We start from the raw sequence: 6,255 nt of genomic DNA, 5'->3' as shown, positions 1-6,255 counted from the left end.
CAGGAGCTGCAGATACCACATTTGAGTCTAATAACTCTGAACTCCTCTAGTGTCTCCCCACAGGGTCTAAAATGTGCTGTGCTGTCTCAGTTCTTGGGCAAACAAGGGCTCAAGGTTCCTATATAGTCTAGTGCAATATAGGCTCATATGGTCTTTACTGGCTACTCTTTGTTTCTTTGAAAAAGCCCTGGATGTTTTCCACATCAGTCTTTTCTTTGCCTTGAATTTAATGACACTTAAATTTATCTTGATAAAGTTGTAAAGCCCCATATATGACAAATATGCCATGCCAAGATAAATGCAATGCTAATTGCTGACGGCCCTTTGCACACAGGACTTTGGAATGCAAGACTCTGGAAAAAGAGTGGTGCTTGGCAACTATCTCTGCCTCCATCCCGGGTGGAAATGTGCCCTTGGAAATGGCAACCAGGAAATGAAACTGACAGTGCTTATCCTCTCCCTGACAGGCTGTGCACTCACCGAGTTCCACGGCTGGGCACCCAGAGTAGCACATTAGCACAGCAGCTACCACCAAGTATCTGAACACCCCACCCTGCACAAAACCAGTTTATCTGACTGTGACATTTACTAGGTTGTTGAAATTCAGAAGAATAACCAAACAAACTGAAGATTGAGCATATGATATTGTGTATCATGCTCTGTATGTCACACTAGCTGCACTAGACGTGTATTTCAAGCAATGTAATGATCATTTCTGGAAAAAAAAAAGCTGTATCAAAACCTCAACGCCAGCTGATGAATAACCCAGGGACAACTTTTGAGGAATACAGGCTTCCCAGACCACTCTATTTCCAAAGTAACACATGATAGATAACATTAAAGATTTATCCTTGGCTGATGTGATTTTCCTCTCCACTTCTCGTCTCATCTGCCTCAAGATGAATTTAGTGCCTCTGAGTAGTGCCAGGAAAAGGATTTCACTTCTCAGCACTGTCAATAATTTATCCACCATGGGAGAGAACTGTGGATATAGACATTCTCCCTCCCAACAAATGCCTCTAGGGACTCTTCACAGAGGTGAAAAAATAATTCAGGGACAGGTCCTGCCCTTTCAAATTATTAAAACACCCAGTGATGTCAGTCTTCTCTGATCAGGACAGCAAGCCAGACATAGCAGAGATAATATTAGCATGTGTGTGCATCTGGGCAGTGCAGCCTATTGGGAACACACCATCAGCATTGCCACCAATGGGAGATGTAACCCCAACAAAATTATTTTGAGGTAGGGGTTTACTGATCAAAAAACCCAACAAAAACCCACAAGAAAACAAGCAAACAAACAAACATAAATAAAGCAAAGAAACCCCTCAAGCAATCCTCTTAAATTAGTTATTCAGACACGAAAGCAAGGTCAAGACCAAGACCAAGATACCAGCTCATATGTATCCAAAGCCAAGCACTGGAAAGCATTAGGAACCTGTAACACTTGGCTGACATCCTTTAACCCTACTAGGACAGGTAGTACTAGTATGAGGTTATAGCTCCTATTTTAGGATGAATTATTAGCTATCAGCTGAGACTGAATACATGTTACAGCTGCCAACCTGAATAACCACTTTATGGTGTAAGTACTTGTATGGAGATTCTGAAACAAACCACAATTCCTTGTGAAGGCCATGAATTCCTGCGACTTGTCTAATTTGAAGGAGCTACTTTAAAAATGCAGTTATTTCTCACCATTACACCAGCTGCCTAGGGCATGGTGCTAATAACACCAAGGTTGTGGGTTTGATCCCTGTATGGGCCATTCATTTAAGAATTGAACTTGATGGTCCCTGTGGGTCCTTTCCAACACACAATATTCTGTGACTCTAATTAATCCTGATGTAATTAAGTATGTTCTTAGTGATTCCTAATCTCAAATGAAGTTCTCCTTTGCTGGGGAAAAAAAACCAACCTTGACCTTTCAAGCCTCCAGTGTAGGTGTTGGTATATGAAATAGCTAAAATTCACTGAACACCACTGAACTGCAGCCCATTGGAGCAGCCATTGATTAGCAAGATCTTCCATCTGGTGCCCAGCTCCAGCAGTTGGGCTTCCTGGGAGTGAGCTGAACCTAACACATGCTGCCTTATCCTTCTGGTGATAATATGTAACAAATTATCAAAGCCCACTCCTTTCAGGGACAGTGCTGGTCTCAGGAGAGCTACAGATCTTTGACCAGATGTACAGTCTGCTCATGACAAAACCTGTCCAAAATAAATTGTTTTCCAAAGCATATAGAATTTGTGTTTAGGCAGGAAAAAAAAAACATACAGAGCAAAGAAACTTATTTATATGCAGTATTTAACAGCAAATCTTTTGTGCATGTAAAAATCATTGTCACATTTTTCATGCATGCTTTTCAGAACTGCAATTCAATACTGGAAAGGATGGAAACATCAGAAGCTGGTGATATGCTTCAATATCTTTAGGGCAAATTCACAAAGGAAAGAGAACACTGTATAAAAAAATAACAGGTACTGTTTGGTCAGATGCCCGAGTAAAAAAAAGAGAGTAGAAAACTGGGTCAAAGAGAAAGGAAGGGGAAGTGCATGCACACTGCCCTGACTGACACAGCCACTTTATGTTTTCCTTCATTCTTACTACTGTACCAGAGTGAATGGTCTGAGAGAACATGTGAAAAAGGAATAATGCTTCAAGGTTTACTTGATCTTCAGTTGATGAATACACAGAGTTTATAATGGCTACTACTCTCACATATAAAATTAAGACTGAACATGCTTGCAAGTCATGCATTAAATTTTGTCATCTAATTTGTTAACACCAGCACAACATTAAAACAACAAGCAATGTAAGGTCATTACATCCAATAAAGTGGGTTCAAGAGGAATAAATTCTGTTCTAATCAGTTATGCAGGTCATGATTTTGGAGCACTGCCTGTACCAAGTGACTTGGTTTCTTTCAAAGCTGAGTTTTGCTTCAAAACATAAACAGAAGCTACTTGAAAGTATGGTAATGTACCAGTGTCAGAGACACAGCGGAACAACAGGCTGGTAGAGAGGGGGTCTTAAAAATATGCAGCAGACACCAAAATCTTCATTCATTCCATTGCATGGTACAAATATTCCTGTTTGACAGCAATTTGCAAAATTCAAGCCAACCAGAATTATATTTTTCCTGCAAGGAACACAGCTCAAGAACATCCCTTGAAATGACTATTGAGGTGAAAAATCCAAAAGCCCAAATCAAACACAAATGAAAGTCCTTTGAACACTGAGTGGCCACCTCACAGACAAGCTATTTTGTCTAGGGAAACATGAGTGAAAAGCACAAGATAAGAGCAAAATAAGTCTAACTTGCTGCTTTGTTATTGTATACTACATTTTGTTGTTGCTGACAATGTAGTGCTCACGGATAGCCCTTTGGGATGAAAGGATATCAGAAATGCATAGCAAAGAGAAAACATCTTGAGGACAAGCCATATATAAACTGTCACAGATTTAATAATATGAACCCTATGAAGCAACAGCATTTGTATTCTGCCCTGAAGTAACAGAACAAAGACAGCAGTCCTATCCACCATTCTCACTAACACGTCCAACACATCCAACTGAATTTAAGAATGCTCTGTTGGCAGGGTAACACAATGGTGCTTGCTCATCTGGATGCTGCAGAGAAATCCAAAAAGCAAAAAGTATCTAAAATATAGGCAGGATTGACATCAGGTAAGAGGTGGCAAAAAACTAGAATCCAATGGTAATGAAAATCAGGAATATGGTTTCAAACACTTGGGCAATTTAGCCAGAAAAGACCAAAAGTTTTGAGTTATTCAAGAAGAATCATAGGATTATAGACAGGTTTGGGTTGGAAGGGACCTTAAAAGATCACCTAGCTCCAACTCCACTGCCATGGGCAGGACATTTTCTATTAGGCCACGTTGCTTTTAGCCCCATCCAGGTTAATCTTGAACACACCACAACCTCTCCGGGAAAAACCTTGGAAAGAAAACACCACAGTAAAAAGCAACTGATCCCTTCTGCTTGCCTCAAGCACAGTCCTGTCACAAGGGCAGTCAGTCCAAGAGTGATGCACTGACAACAAGTAAAAGGCAAATACTGCCATGTCTATCAGATTGCCAACCTTTGGAGCTCCTGTCAGAGTTCAGAGTTACCCCTGGCACATTGAGGGTAAGATAACAACGATTATCTAAGAGCACAGGAACTTTTACTGTTTAAATGCACTCTCTGAAGTCTGCAGGCCTGTGGGCCCTGAGGCAGGGCAGGAGCATTACAGAAGTGATGTGCAGGAGAAAGGACAAGGCAAAAAGGCTACCCAGACCTTTCTGGTTTAAGCAAGTCCCACCCACGAAAGCTAAACCCAGGCTCTTCAAGTCTATTTAAGTGTCCAGCTCAGCTGAAAACTGTACAGTTGCAACTCTACCTACTCTGGGGTAGGCAACCAAAACTTTTGAGAACTGATACCTTAATTACTAGTTCTGTTGCTGCTATTCAGGGTTAAGAATCCAATTTAGGCTGACCACATTACACTTGCTCCCTAGCAAAAACAGCAAGCAAAAATGATGTTCCAAATTCTCTTGGTTCTGAAAACAGGCAGTACCAAAGGGGACTGAGCTAATATTTAGTATTTACAACGGTTGTTGTAAACAACTTCCCCATAGCAAAGCTAAGCAGACCACATCTTATTACTAAAGGGAGAATGAAACAACTTAAAGCCACATACAGCCACCAAACTGGTTAAAAATTTATATTTCTCAGTTCTTTGTATTAGTGGGTCAAACTTATAAAGAAACATTCTTAGTATCTTCCTAATTTTGCAATTCCATGTTTCAGTCCTAGTATTTGTCACAATCCTGTAAATGCAATAGTGCAGTATTTATCAGGAGATCCACCAGGGTGGTGGTATAGCAGGATGAGGCAGTTCTAAAAGGGACACCAGGGTTGAGCAAGGACAAACAGCATGTTGTTGGACAGCACTCACTTGCAAAATTATGGTATCAATATATTTCTGTATTTTCCTTTGGGTTTTTTAATCAAGAAAGAGCACCTAGTCCCTACTATCTCTACTCTTCTCCTGTTCCATTCAGCTCATTTGTTTTTCCTATTTTTTACTGATCTCAACCAAATGCAGTTCTTTTTGTTCATTTTCTTCACACATTAATAACGTAAACACTCTCCTAATAATAACTTCTGTTAAATCTCTTGAATTGGTAGGCCTGAAAGAATACCTCCTCCTCCACTCCTGCACCTCTCAGTCATCCACTCTTATTTCTGTTATTCAAAATGTGGCACAGCTCACCACAACAAACTTACTTTAGTCAGGCAGGGACCAATTTCTGTTTCCTCTCCAATGAAAGCACTGTCTATTGAAGGCATTCATGTGGTCTGAATGTTTTCAAGTAAAACGTTTCATGATTATTTAAAACATTTCCTTCCAAATGCCACTACACCATTAAAAAAGCAAACTAGGAACCTGCAATTAATGAATACACGCTTAACTTTTAAACCTGAATACTCCTGCAGAACTACAGGCTCATGTAAAGACAGGCATATGCTCAAGTGCAGCATCGAAGCATACATTAATGTACAAAGGCTGCCCCTCAGATGAGGCAGGATTTGGCATGCAGGCTCTTATTTCAATTACTTAGATTTGGCCTGCAGGCTCTTTTTTCAACCATTTGAACATTTTTTTCTTCAACACTTTCCATCTTCACTTCAGTATTTCCCTGCCGATTTTTATCACCTCTTCACATTCAAATCTCCTGGGTGTGCTGTCTTACTGGGAGAGGAGCTGAAAGGCACGGAATTACTACCAAGACCCTACCTCAGTGAAAAGCACAAATAAATGGTGCGGCCAGGCGGTGCCGAACGCGGCCTTCAGCAATGGCACCTCGCGAACAGGCCCCGTTTCCTCTGCCCAGGGAACCTCGCTGCACACACAGCCCCGCGTCCCCCGGCAAACCTGAGCTCCAGGCACAATTACAAAATAAACCAGGGATGGAAAGCGGCGCTTTGAAACTGACAACATCCCTCAAAAGCAGGGTGACGGCGACTATTGTCTGCCGGTCACGACGAGATGGAAATGCTGGGGAGTTTCCTGATTCCTCTCCTTTATTGTCTGTCTCGCTGAAAGGGTCGGGCAACGGCCGGGTGAGGGCCGGGCCAGGGCTGCCCTCAGGCCCGGCGCGGGGCACCGCGGCCGGCAGTGCCCGGCGGTGACAGCCGGAGGCTCTGCCGGGGCCGGCCGGGCCGCAGGCGCCCCCCCCCCCCCCG

This window comes from Geospiza fortis, unplaced genomic scaffold (assembly GCF_000277835.1).
Source record: "Geospiza fortis unplaced genomic scaffold, GeoFor_1.0 scaffold1303, whole genome shotgun sequence".
In the NCBI taxonomy this organism is placed as follows: domain Eukaryota; kingdom Metazoa; phylum Chordata; class Aves; order Passeriformes; family Thraupidae; genus Geospiza; species Geospiza fortis.
The sequence above is the reverse complement of the archived record's forward strand: the minus strand, read 5'-3'. Positions refer to the sequence as shown.